At 43.2% G+C, this 13,099-nt stretch overlaps 1 long non-coding RNA gene across 1 annotated transcript; it reads left to right on the top strand.

Moving 5' to 3' along the window:
- Positions 1 to 4,050: 4,050 nt before the first annotated feature.
- LOC147581430 (uncharacterized) lies at positions 4,051 to 11,856 on the top strand. The gene is made up of 2 exons (XR_015249665.1): positions 4,051 to 4,147; positions 11,665 to 11,856. It is a non-coding gene; the product is annotated as an uncharacterized LOC147581430 (long non-coding RNA).
- The last annotated feature ends 1,243 nt before the right edge of the window (positions 11,857 to 13,099 follow it).

Raw genomic sequence — 13,099 nt, 5'->3', positions numbered from 1 at the left:
CCAGACCTCTAGTCCTCCGCGTGCGCGAGAGCTCGTGGGGCCAGGGGCACCTCTAGAGACCCCGGGCCTCGGATCCCGCGGTGGGGGGGGGGGGGACCCCGGGCCTCAGATCCTATCGGGGGGAATCCTGGACCTCAGATCCTGCGTGGGCTTGGAGGGCGAAGGGGAACCGGGTCTCAGACTCCAGTAGGGCGATACCTCAGATCTTGAGTGGGGTGGGGGGGGGGGGGGGTGTGAAGGAGATCGGGGTCTCAGACCCCGCTAGGGGGATCCCGGACCTCAGATCCCGCAGGACTAGACCTCAGGCCCTGCGGGGGGGGTGGGGGGTGGTTTCAGACCTCGCTGGGGGGTGGGGGAACCCCAGACTTAAGATGCCCACTTGGGAGAGGGGAGAGAGCCGAGTCTCAGGCTCCACTGGGATGACGCTGGGACTCAAATCCCGCGGGGAGGCGGGGCGACAGGGATCCGGGTCTCAGACCCCTCGGCGGGGGGGGGGGGGGGGGGGCCCAGACGTCAGATGCCTGCCGGAGGTACGCTGGACCTCAGACCCTGCGGGGGCGGGGAGAGCCGAGTCTCAGACCCCGCTGGGGGGACCTCGGACCTCAGATCCCACGGGGGCACGCTGGACCTCAGATCTTGTGGGAGGCGGGGGAGCCAGGTTTCAGACCCCGCGGGGGGCTATGGGGACCCAGGGTCCCAGATCCTTTGTGGGGCAAGGGGAGCCTGGTCTCACCCGTCTATGGGGACCCCGCACATCGACCCAGCGAGAGGATGTGGGACCCCGGACCGCAGATCCCGGCTAGGGATGTACCCTAAACCTCTGACTACCAAGGCGGGGTGAGGGCGCGGGGAGCCTTGCCGGGCCGTCCCACTCGCGTTTTGCCGCCCGCAAATCCCGGAGCGGACTTCTCCGGGCGGGATCGGGCGAACCTGGGAGGGAGCGGGGAAGACCAGCGTTGGTGAACAGCCCTGTAGCAGCGCGGTTGAGCCTCCCCGGGATTCAAACCTCCCGCCCTTTGGGCTCCGCCCACTCCCGCAGGGCCCACCCCGGGCACTGCGCGCACGCATGCTGCTGGTGGCTGCTGGCTTTGGCTGGGCTGCGCGAGCTCCTACGTGTTCCTGGGGAGGACTTTTAGGGCCGGGAAGGGCTTGCTTGGTTTGTGTTTAATCTCCCTGAAACACTAAATCAGTTAAAGGGTCCATGCCGTCTGTATTAAAGGATGAACCACCGAATGTATAAAAACCTTCATTTCCAATGATTTCATCCCCATCTTTGTGTTTTATCCTGTAGAACATATCCCATTCCGGAGCTAAGTGGAAAACAATTTTAAAGTTAAAGGGACTTCCTTGTAACCTAATGATTAGAGTACGGGCTCCATTTTGGAGTCAGACTGGACTTGGACTTTGGAGACTACTATCCACCACTTACTAGCTGTGAGGTACTGATGTCAGTCACTGAAACTTTTCAAGTTTCATTCTCCTGTTAAACGAACAAAAAAACCCCACCTTAATAGTAGAAATAGTAGCTGACGTTTGTTGAGCCCTTTATCATGGGCTCTAGAGGTATTATCAAAATTAATCTTACCTAGGAGGTGAAGGTTCTTATTCAATTTACAAAGCATATATAAATGTATTTCCTCCTAGATTCTCACTAAAATTCTGTAATTTTAGAGGTGTGCATTATCGTACCGTGGGGGCAACAGTGGACTGATTCTCCCCCTCCCCACCCCTATTCCTTTACAATTAAAAAAGCTTTGTCTTATTCTACGTTGGATCATTTTATGCTCACAGAAGCTCTGTTAGAAAAAGTAAGCAATATTATCTCACTTACACAAATAAGCAACCAGGTTCAAGGGAAGTTATCTGACCAGTCCAAGGCAACATAGTAACTAGTGGTGTCAGTTGAAACTGGAAACCACACATGTTTAGGACTTTTCTACTAAATCCAGTGGCAGGGTATATGTACGTATATGGACCACCATCCTCTCCAGTCTTCCTTTCATCTATCCATTCATTCATCCCCATTTGTTATAGTAGCTGTTAATAGGATCCAACCAGCACACAGGTTCTAAAGAATTACCTTGAGCACATGCATACCTTGAGCCAAAACCCCACTTCCTAGACTCAAATCTCTGATCCATAATCACATCATTATCACAAATGGTTGGCCTAACAAACTGAAGAAATGGTAACACCTTTACTTGGGAGTGTGAGCTCAACTCAGTATTGAAGATAAAGTTATTGTCCTCACCAAGTAAGTGACAGTGAATGCTAAGAAGATTTAGAATCACATAATGGCATGATAAAACAGATAAAACCAATCACCTTTGCCATACAAAAGGTGGTATAAAGGGGCACCTGGGTGGCTCAGTCAGTTGGGCTCTTGGTTTTGGCTCAGGTCATGATCTCACATTTTGTGGGTTCAATCCTGCATGGATGGAGCTCTGTGCTAACTGTGGAACCTGGTTAGGATTCTCTCTCTCTCTCTCTCTCTGTTTCTCTGTCCCTCCTTTGCTCATGCTCTCCCTCTCTCAAAACAATAAACATTTTTTTAAATGAAAATAAAAATTTTAAATGGTGGTATACAAGTTCAGTATTTAGTAGATTCTTCAGCTTTAAGGTCACAAATATCTTCTCCTATGATTTCTTTTAGAAATGTTATAGTTTTAGGCTTTATCCTTAGTTTTAGGATCAATTTTGAGTTAATTTTTGTATATGGTAAGGATAGGGCCCTAAGTTTGTCTTTTGCATATAGATATCCAAATGCTCCAGCATCATTTCTTGTTAAGCTATTTTCTCCACTGCATTCATGCTTTTGTACCTGAGTCAAAATCAGTTGTGCATATATATATGGTTTATTTTTGGACTTTCTGTTTCATTGAGCTATTTGTCTAACTTTATACGAATATTGTATTTTGATTACTGTGGTTTTATAAATAAGTTATAAAATCAGATAATGTAAGCCCCAAAACTTTGTTCTTTGTCAAAATTGTTTGATGTATTCTAGATCTTTTGTATTTCCACATGAATCTTAAAATCATCTTGTCATTTTCTACCAAAAAAAGAATAAAATACCCTGCTTGGATTTTGATTGAAATTATGTTGAATTTCAGATCTATTTGAAGGAGAATTGACATCTTAAAAATATTAACTCTTTTGATCCATTAACATTTATTTAGGTCTTCTGTAATTTCTCTCATCAATGTTTTGTATTATTGAGATGAGTCTTTTTACAACTTTTGTCAAATTTCAAATCCCAAGGTAAGTATTACCATTTTTATGATACTGTAAATAATTTTTACAATTTCCATTTCTGTTAATATATGGGAATATAATTGGAGGGGAGGTGGGTGGGTGGATGGGTTAAATAGGTGATGGGGATTAAGGAATGCAGTTGTGATGAACACAGGTGTTGTATGTAAGTGATGATTCACTAAATTGTACACCTGAAACTAATATTACAATTTATGTTAACTATATGGAATTTAAATAAAAATTAAAAAAAAATAGTTCTAATAGCTTTTGTACATTCCCTGTGAAGTTCTGCAGATAGCCACGTTGTCTGTTTTAGGAAGAAAGCTTTTCTTCTTCCAACTTGGGTCCAATGGGGGGGGGGGGCTGCAATTAACAATAGATTAACAGGAGGGTGGTGCCTGGGTGTCTAGGTCAGTTAAGCATCCAACTTAAGTTCAAGTCATGATCTCACGGTTTGTGAGTTCCAGCCCCAGCTTCAGGCTCCGTGCCGACAGCTCAGAACCAGGAGCTTGCTTCGGATTCTGTGTCTCCCTCTTTCTCTGTGCCCCTTCCCCACTCATGCTCTGTCTCTCTCAAAAATAAATAAACATTAAATTTTTTTTTTAATTAACAGATTAACAGGAGGAAAAATAAGGCTTGTTTTCATGTGTTGTCTGTACACGCGGAAGTACTCAGTAGTGCGTAATTCACTAAACAGCTAGAGATGAAAGGTTCATATACCAAACCTAATGAAGTAGGGCGGGGAGTTTGGGGCTTTATGGGAAAGTTCTACTGGGCTTTGTGATGCTCATGGGAATTGGGGCAGTCTGTTTCCCTGGCAGCTGAATTCTTAGGAAACTCCCTCAAAGGAGTGCTTAATGGCGGCTGTATTTTCTGGAGGCTCTGTTTTCAGGTAAGGAGAGTTCAGATAAGATTTGTTCCTGCATCTTCTTTAGCTTGAATGTTTTCACTTTAATCTTTATACCAATTCTGGGCATCCAAGGGAGTCCCCACATCTGCAAATCAAGGCAGCATTGCTTCGCACTTTTCAGTCTGGGCGTCTTTGCTTTCTTTTTCCTGCCTGCTTACACCGGCCAGAGCCCAGTCCATTGGTTCTCCATCAAGGGGCAGTTTTGTCCCAGGGAGACATTTTTGGCTGTCACGATTCGGGAGGGGGGATTACTACCAGCATCTAATGGGTAGAGATCAGGGATGCTGCTAAATACCTTCTAGTGCACAGGACAGCCTCCAAACCAAAGAATTATCCAGGCGAAAACGTCAATGTTGCCAAGGTTGAGAAACCCTACTCCCAGCAGAATGTTGGATGGAAGTGGTAAGAGCCATCTTCCTTGTCTGGTTCTGCATTTCAGGGAGAAGCATCTGGTCCCTCAATATTAGCTGTGACGTTAGCTGTGGGTCTTTTCACAGATGCCCTTTACAAGGTTGAGGAAGTTCCTTTGACTTCCTACTTTGCAGGAGTTGTCCATTTTTTAATTTGGGAATTTTTGGAACCAGGATGTTTGATTTTGTTAAGTGTGTGTATTTTTAATCTACTGAGAGAGATGATCATATGGGTTTTTTTCTAGTTTGTGAGCAGTGAGCTACACTGACTGATTTTTGAATGTTGAAATAACCTTGCATTTCTAGGATAAACCCTCCTTACTCATGATGTCTTATCTCTTTACTATATTGTCTGATCTGTTTTGGTCAACTTTGTTTAGAATTTTGTACATGCCTTTTGCTCTGTTTGTGACAGATGTGGGTCCTTGGTTTTCTTGGAGCAGGATTCTCACACAGAATGTGGTGACACTGAGGCTTTTCTTTCCAGGAAGCCGCTTTTATTCTTTTGGATTTGTACCCAAAGAACTGAGTCCTGAACATCCCGTAGCATAGTTTTTTTTATACATTTCTCTTTCTTTGTCTCCCATATATGGTAACACACACAAACATGTAGTCTGATTAAGTAGTCTCGGTTTACAAGGTCATGAGGGATGTTGTCACGTAGGCACATAGGCAGGTTACCTTGAAGTTGTTTTTTTTTTTTTTTCTTTTCTCTCTTTTTCTTTTCTCCTTAGGGAGGAGACCCTACCACATTCTTGTAATGGAAACTTGGATATACAGGAAGGAAAAAAACCCAAAAAGTGTTAAAATGTGGGGTAAATTTAAATGAATGTTGATTGTACAAATAAAAAAGAACATAAACGTTGATTCTATAAACCATCAATAATAGTCTTCTGACATTAAAATACAGTGTGTATCCAGCAATGATGCCTGACAGTAGTGATGTATCAGTCAGGAAGCTCAGATAGTGAAAGTACTCTCAGGCCCTTTCATTTTACAGGAAGAAGTGAAAGTACTCATTTTCATTACAGTGTGATAAGGCAGGGATGTCTTTGCAATGTCTAGGGAAATCAATAAGAAATTAAATATTGTATAACTATCAAAATAATAAAAGAGGAAATGAAATAATAAAACATAATCCATACAAAAAAAAAAAGGAAAAAACATGTAGCAAGCAGGAAAATGCTCATAAGACACAGTAGATTTAAATCCAAATTTGTCAATAATTAAGTAAAGCACCCATACCTGATGGAAACACTCAAGAGAATAGAATTTTTTATTTTTTTTTAGTATATATGCATACAACCAAAGCCAAGATCTTATTCAATGGGGAAATACTACAGGCATTTCTACTAGATTCAAAAGAAGGCAAAAATGCCCTCTGTGTACACAATTATCCCACGTTATACGGTGGACATATTAGCTACTCTAGTTAGAGACGTCAATAAGTGGCTAAAAATTTTAAAAATAAAACTATTTTTATTGCAGAGGAAATAATAGTACACCTGGAAAACCCTTGGAATCACTGATAAAACTAAAATAATAAATTCAGCAAAGATCCAGAAATAAAATAACATACAGTTAGAGGCTGCACAGGTAGAGAAAACTCCATGGGCAAAAACAAAAATAAAGAATAAACTTTAGAGGAAAATGTGCAAAACCTATATGAGAATAACTTCACAACACTCCTGTAAAACACAATAGTGGCTTTGAACAAATGAAGAGACATCCCTTGTTCTTAGATTGAGTGCTTAACATCATAATGATGTCTGCTCTAACTGAACGCAATACCAATTAAAAAATATCAGTAAAGGTTTTGATGGAGCTGGACAAGTTGATGCAAAAACCCACGTGGAAAAGCAAATATATCAGACTAGGAACTCCCTGGAAAAGAAAAGCTACAAAGGGACCAACACAGCAGACGTAGCTGTCATTAAAACTGTGGTCCTGGCACATGACCAGACAAACGGGCAGTGGTGAGGGTCCAGAAACACACCCAAGTTCATGTGGACATTTGCTATATTGTTAAGGTAGTGTCGCAAATCACTGCATCAAAGATAAATTTTTGGTGTCATCGGGAAAAATATATATAAAATTAAGTCAATATTTCCTACCGTACGTAAAACTAAACCTAAAATGGATTGGGGATCTGAATGTAAAAAAAAATGTAAACACAAGAACACACTATTCACCTGGGTGAAGGGTGGAGTGGTGAATTCCAATATAACCAGGGTGTAGGGAAAAAGCTTTGTAACTGTAGCTCAAACAAAACCAGATGCAACATAAGAATGGTTAAAAACAGAAAGCAACATACCATGAACAAATCCAAAAGGCAAGGACAGAGATCGGAGTCAGAGAGATTTGAAAGTACTGTGAAGGATGGGAGGAGGGGAGGGGCCAAGGAACTCAGCAGCCTGGAGGGACTGGAAAAGGTCAGGAAACAAACCCTGCCCCGGAGCACAGTCCGCAGGTATTGTGACTCAGTCCAATGAGACTCACCACAGACTTCTCATTTCCAGAACAGCAAGGTAATAAATTTACTTGTTTGGAAGAAAAAAAAAATTGGGGGGAGGGAGGAGGCAACTGAAAAACTGGAAAAACATAATATTTCTAGCATATTTTTTTAAAACTCTTAAAAGCTTAAGAAGAAAGACCAAATATTATATAGAAAAATGGGCCAAGGGGGGTGCCTGGGTGGCTCAGTCGGTTGGGCGTCCGACTTCGGCTCAGGTCATGATCTCACCCACCCCGCGTTGGGCTCTGTGCTGACAGCTCAGAGCCTGGAGCCCGTTTCGGTTTCTGTGTCTCCCTCTCTCTCTGCCCCTCCCCTGTTCATGCTCTGTCTGTCTCTGTCTCAAAAATAAATAAACATTAAAAAAAATAAAAAAATTAAAAAAAAAAAAGAAAAAGAAAAATGGGCCAAGTAAGAGATTGCCAACCTTACTCATAACTAGAGAAATGTAATCTAAAACTACAGGGAGGTGTCATTTTCCCTTCAAATTGTCAAAAACAGGGGCCCCTGGGTGGCTCAGTTGGTTAGGCCTCTGACTTTGGCTCAGGTCATGATCTCGCAGTTTGTGAATTCGAGCCCTGCGTCAGGCTCCGTGCTGATAGCGTGGAGCCTGCTTGGGATTCTCTCCCTCTCTCTTTTCCCCACACTTGCGCTCACATCTGCACACACACTCTCTGTCTCTCAAAATAATAAGTAAACTTAAAAAAAACAAAACACAACAGAAAAGCTAGACAATAGGTTCTATTGGAAATGCCATGGGTAAATAATGCTATACACACTAATGGAAATCAAGATTTTTTACAACTTTTTGGAGGGGAGTTTGGTAATGTCTAACAAAGGTACACGTGCTTCTACTTTCTGACCCGTCAATTTTACTTCTAGGAATTTGAAGATATTCTTCTGCAATGTGAAACGCACATACACAATCCTATCACTGCAGCATTGTGTGTAACTGCAAAATATTTGAAACCGTTTAACTGCTCTCTGTGGAAGAGTAGTTGAGTAAATTATGTTCTATCTACACAATGCAACACTGCATCTGTGAATAAAAAACAAAACAAAACAAAATCTTCTGTGAAGAAGATTCCTATGAGCTGATACGGAACGATTTGCAGGTTATATCGTTAAGTGACAAAAAGCAAGTACAAAAACACATTCACAGTATGTGTTATGGGTTGACTTGTGTCCTCCCAAAGTTCCTAGGTTGAAGTCCTAACCCCCAGAACTGCAGAACATGACCGTATTTGGAAATACTCATTATAGCTACATTTGGTTAAGATAAAGTCATACTATGGGCGCCTGGGTTGGCTCAGTCCTTTAAGCATCCGACTCCAGTTCAGGTCATGATTTCACAGTTCACGGGTTCAAGCCCCACATCAGGCTCTGTACTGACACCTTGGAACCTGCTTGGGATTCTCTTCCTCCCTCTCTATCTGCCCCTCCCTGCTCTCTCTCTCTCTCTCTCTCTCAAAAATAGTTAAATATTAAAAAAAGATGAAGTCATACTAGAGTAAGGTGTGTCCTAGAAAATGAGAAAATTTGGACTGAGGTGCACATAGGAGAATGCTGTGTGAAGACTGGAACTCTGTGGCCACAAGCCAGGAAGCCACCAGGAGCTGGGAGAGAGGCCTGAATCATATCCTTCCCTAGTGCCTTTGTTATGCCCAGAATTCGTGATCCCCAAAGACCACCAGGGAGCCGAGTCCGGTGCAAAAGCAAAAGAGCCTTTATTCGAGCTAGCTCAAGCTCAATCCCCTACCTGCACCGACGCAGCGGTGAGATACCGGGGGAGAGAGCGAGTTTCAAAAGCACAAAGGTTTTCAACGTTTATTTATTTTTGGGACAGAGAGAGACAGAGCATGAACGGGGGAGGGGCAGAGAGAGAGGGAGACACAGAATCGGAAACAGGCCCCAGGCTCCGAGCCATCAGCCCAGAGCCCTACGCGGTGCTCGAACTCACGGACCGGGAGATCGTGACCTGGCTGAAGTCGGATGCTTAACCGACTGCGCCACCCAGGCGCCCCTCAAAAGCACAAAGTTTTTATAGGGGTCTAGGGGCAGCCGATTGGCTGGGGAAGGGTCGTGGCCTCGGCCGATTGGCTGGGGAAGGGTCACGCAGGTCGCTGGGCGTGTTTTGATCAGGAAGTTTGAATGGGTGAGCGGGAGGTTACTCAAGGGGAGGAGGCGAGATCTGAGGTTTCTGCGATTTTCCCGGAAAAGGGGTCATGTCGGGGACATAGTCACTCAAGGTGGAGAACACAGAACAAGATGGAGTCGGCCGGCGTAGGCCCGCCCTTTCACCTTCATAGGGAGTGTAGCCCTCCACCACCTTGACCTGGACTTCTTAGCCTCAAGATCTGTGAGACAAAAAGTGTCCGTTTTTCAAGCCACTTGGTTTGTGGTGCTTTGTTATGACAACTTTGGGAAAATAATCAGTATGCTGCCTTTCATGTAAAAAACAAAAAGAGGGGCGGCCGGGTGGCTCAGTCAGTTAAGCGTCTGACTTTGGCTCAGGTCATGATCTCACGGTTTGTGAGTTCGAGCCCTGCATCTGGCTCTGTGTGGACTGGTTGGAGCCTGTAGCCTGCTTTGGATTCTGTGTCTCCCTCTCTCTCTGCCCCTCCCCTAACTCGTGCTCTGTGTCTCTCAAAAATAAATAAAAATTAACAAAAATTAAAAAAAAAAAAAAAAGAAGGCTAGATAAATGTGAATCCCTTACTTTGGATTATTGTACTATGGAAATACACAGTAAAGGGTTTAGGGTAAAGGAATGTCACGTTTACAACTTCCTGTCACATTTTTCAGGGAAAAAACCCAGGCACACACATATCCATTCATATAGGTAGAGAGGAAATGATAAATGTGGTAAATGTTAACATTTCGGGAATCTGGGAATGGCTAGTAGGAATTCTTTGTATTATTTTTGTACTTTTTTATAAGCCTGAAATTCTTATTTTTAAATTTTTTTAATGTTTACTTATTTTTGAGAGAGAGTGCGCACTTGCGTGCCCAGTGGGGGAGGGGCAGAGAGAGGGAGGGAAGGGGAGAGAGAGAGAGGGAGAGAGAGAGAATCCCAAGCAGGCTCTGGGCTGATAGGGTGGAGCCTGACGCAGGGGCTCGATCTCACGAACTCTGAGATCATGACCTGAGCTGAAATCAAGAGTCGATGCTTCACTGACTGAGCCACCCAGGTGCCCCTAAGCCTGAAATTCTTTAAAACATAAAAAGGTTACAACAATTGTGGCAGGAAAAGTAGCTGACTGGGCTAGACTGTGCTCACCCCCATGGTCCTAATCCCTCAAGGGAAAAGACAAATACTGGCCTCGAGTAAGTGGTGCCCAGTGTGGTTCCAAGCAGCTAGACTGTTCTTGCTTAGCAAATAAGGGATCTGAGAATACTCAAGCAAGGAATCAACGTAATCATTTAATATAGCTAACCCTATCATTCGAAAAGCAGGAGTACGTGGGTGGTTCAGTCATTTGCGTGTCTGACTCTTGATATCCGCTCAGGTCATGATCTCTCAGTCGGGAGATCAAGCCGCTCATCGGATTCTGTGCTGAGCCTGGAGCCTGCTTGGGATTGTCTCTCCCTCTCTCTCTGCCCCACCCAGCTTGTGCTCTCTTTCACAATAAATAAACATTAAAAAAAAAAAAAAAAGAAAGAAAAAGTAGCTACGCTGTACCATTGACGATCATTTGTGCAGAGTTCAGGATTATTTTAGTATAGAATTAAAAGGTCTAGAAAAATACTGACTTAAAATACTATATCAAAACACACACACACACACACACACACACACACACACACACAAAACCTATTCCTTATATGAACCATAAACTGAAAAGATATTTACTCTGTCCAGGGAAGAGTCTCAAGTGTAGAGGTGTTTTGATTTAGCACACTATTTCAAGGGCGGCCTCAGAGCTGTCACAAAAGCCTTGTTCAAATAAATACGTAAATAAAAGGCTTAAGCCAGCAACCCATCCCTGACACACAGAAAAATAATGAAGTTAACCGATGTCATCATCCAATCCAGTGCTATTTGTTTTTCAGATTAGAGAAATAAATTTGAATCAGCCTTAGAACTCAGGTCTTTTGACACATTCTAAAGAAAACCACAGCCCCAAAAGGAGTCACTTGGGTTAAGGCCCCAAATCAGTAGTCCAAGCCTTAACATCTAACCTAACTGCAGTTCCAAACCTTGGAAATGTAACCTTCAACCAGTCCGCAGAACTTCCTGGTCATTACAGGACGTTTGTTGGTGTTAGGACCTTAAAGGAAAGGGAGAGACCGCTTTGCTCCCCTTAGGAGGGCAACTTTGCCTAAACAGTGCAGTCTATGCTAATACATTCTTTTCTTCCCTTTTTTATGCTCTCTCTCTGCCTTTGAAAACCTTTCTTTCGTTTAGCTCCGCGGACCCCCCTTTCTAGTTAGTAGAAGGAATGCTGTCTCATTCATGAATTGTTTAATAAAGCTAATTAGACCTGCAAATTTACTCAGTTACCTTTTTTTTTTTTTTTTTAAACAGATGACAGTTGTGGTGTTCTCAGGTTTTTAATTCTCATTTCTCTCCGCAGGTATTTATTGAGCATCTTGTCTGTACCAGGAATTGCATAAGGCTTTAAGCCTATGGTAATGAGCCTCTTGCCGGATTCACTACCTCTTCTTATCAGAGGGAGAATATAGCATCGAAGCTGAGGACTGCACATCGCATTATCAAGGACAAAGTTAATTAAAACTAACGCGCTCCAAGAAACGTGACCTCTGTACGCATAGGCTGTACTTTTATTTTTCTGCCACTGCGTTTCTATTCAGGGTTTTTAATAAAATAATATAATCTAAAGAAAGGATCTGCTGAAGTCTAAAACAAGTTGTCTGTGCTTCTTCATTCTACTCTCCGCAGAAGGATAAACGATGAAAGCCATTTTTCTCTGCCAACACTCACCCTCAATGAACGGGGTATATACTAGAAAGCCCTTTTATACACACTGAGGACAAAGGAAGAGTGGAAAATATTGACTTTTGTGGGGCTCACACTTTAGCTCAGCTCAGCAGGTTTCTTCCAGACAACCTGACAATGCCTGGACATGAATCGAGACGTGCGCATCTCCGGGAAGTCCGGGGTGCAGAGTCGGATAAAAGGCCTCGTGCTTCAGAAGGGAACCCTGGTTCCCCAGAGTCTCAAGTTCCCTCTGGAATGGTCCATGCTCAACAGCACGGCATAAACATTTAGGGCAGAATCGGGTCTGGGTTTCATAGGAGTTCATGAATTTCAAAGGCCAAGTGGAGACCACTGAGTTACAGTTCCCTCTGTGGGGTCCTACAAAACCCAAAAAAAGGAAGGACAGTGGAGATAAACTTGACTAGCCCACATAAATCTAATAGAAAACTATAATTTTCTAAGGAAAACAGAACTCAAGTTATTAATAGTAGAAGAAATATGGCATTTTCTTGAACAATAATAGCAAAATAGCTCCTTTCAAACTTAAAATATTTAAAAATAAACGTTTCACAGGTTTTTTTTTTTTTTCTTTCAAATTTTTATTTAAAGTCAGGGCACCTGGGTGGCTCCGTTGGTTCAGCATCCGACTTCGGCTCAGGTCATGATCTCAGGGCTTCTGGGTTCAAGCCCCATGTCGGGCTCTGTGCTGACAGCTCAGAGCCTGGAGCCTGCTTCAGATTCTGTGTTCTGTCTCTCTCTTCCCCTGTTTCCCCTCCCCCCAAAAATACACATTTAAAAAAATATAAAAAATAAAGTTATGGATTTCCTAGGAGGCAAGTTTTACCTAGACTGAGCATTTGTTTAAGTGCCAAGATACACACACACATTATCTTCGTTCCTACGAAGATCTACACAGAACTCAAGCAGAAAGCCGGAAACCACTGCCCTTTTGTGTGTTGATCAGATGAAAAATTGTAGGACAGCCCGCCGGGGAATACCTCCGTGCAGCTCCTAGTTCTTCTTATAGTCCTTTGAGTTACTTACGCAAGTAATCGTAAAATGAAAAGTAC

Source organism: Puma concolor, chromosome B1 (genome assembly GCF_028749965.1).
Source record: "Puma concolor isolate L17-30 chromosome B1, mPumCon1.1.hap2, whole genome shotgun sequence".
In the NCBI taxonomy this organism is placed as follows: Eukaryota; Metazoa; Chordata; class Mammalia; order Carnivora; family Felidae; genus Puma; species Puma concolor.
Note: the sequence above shows the minus strand (reverse complement) of the source record. Positions and strands in the feature narration are given on the sequence as shown.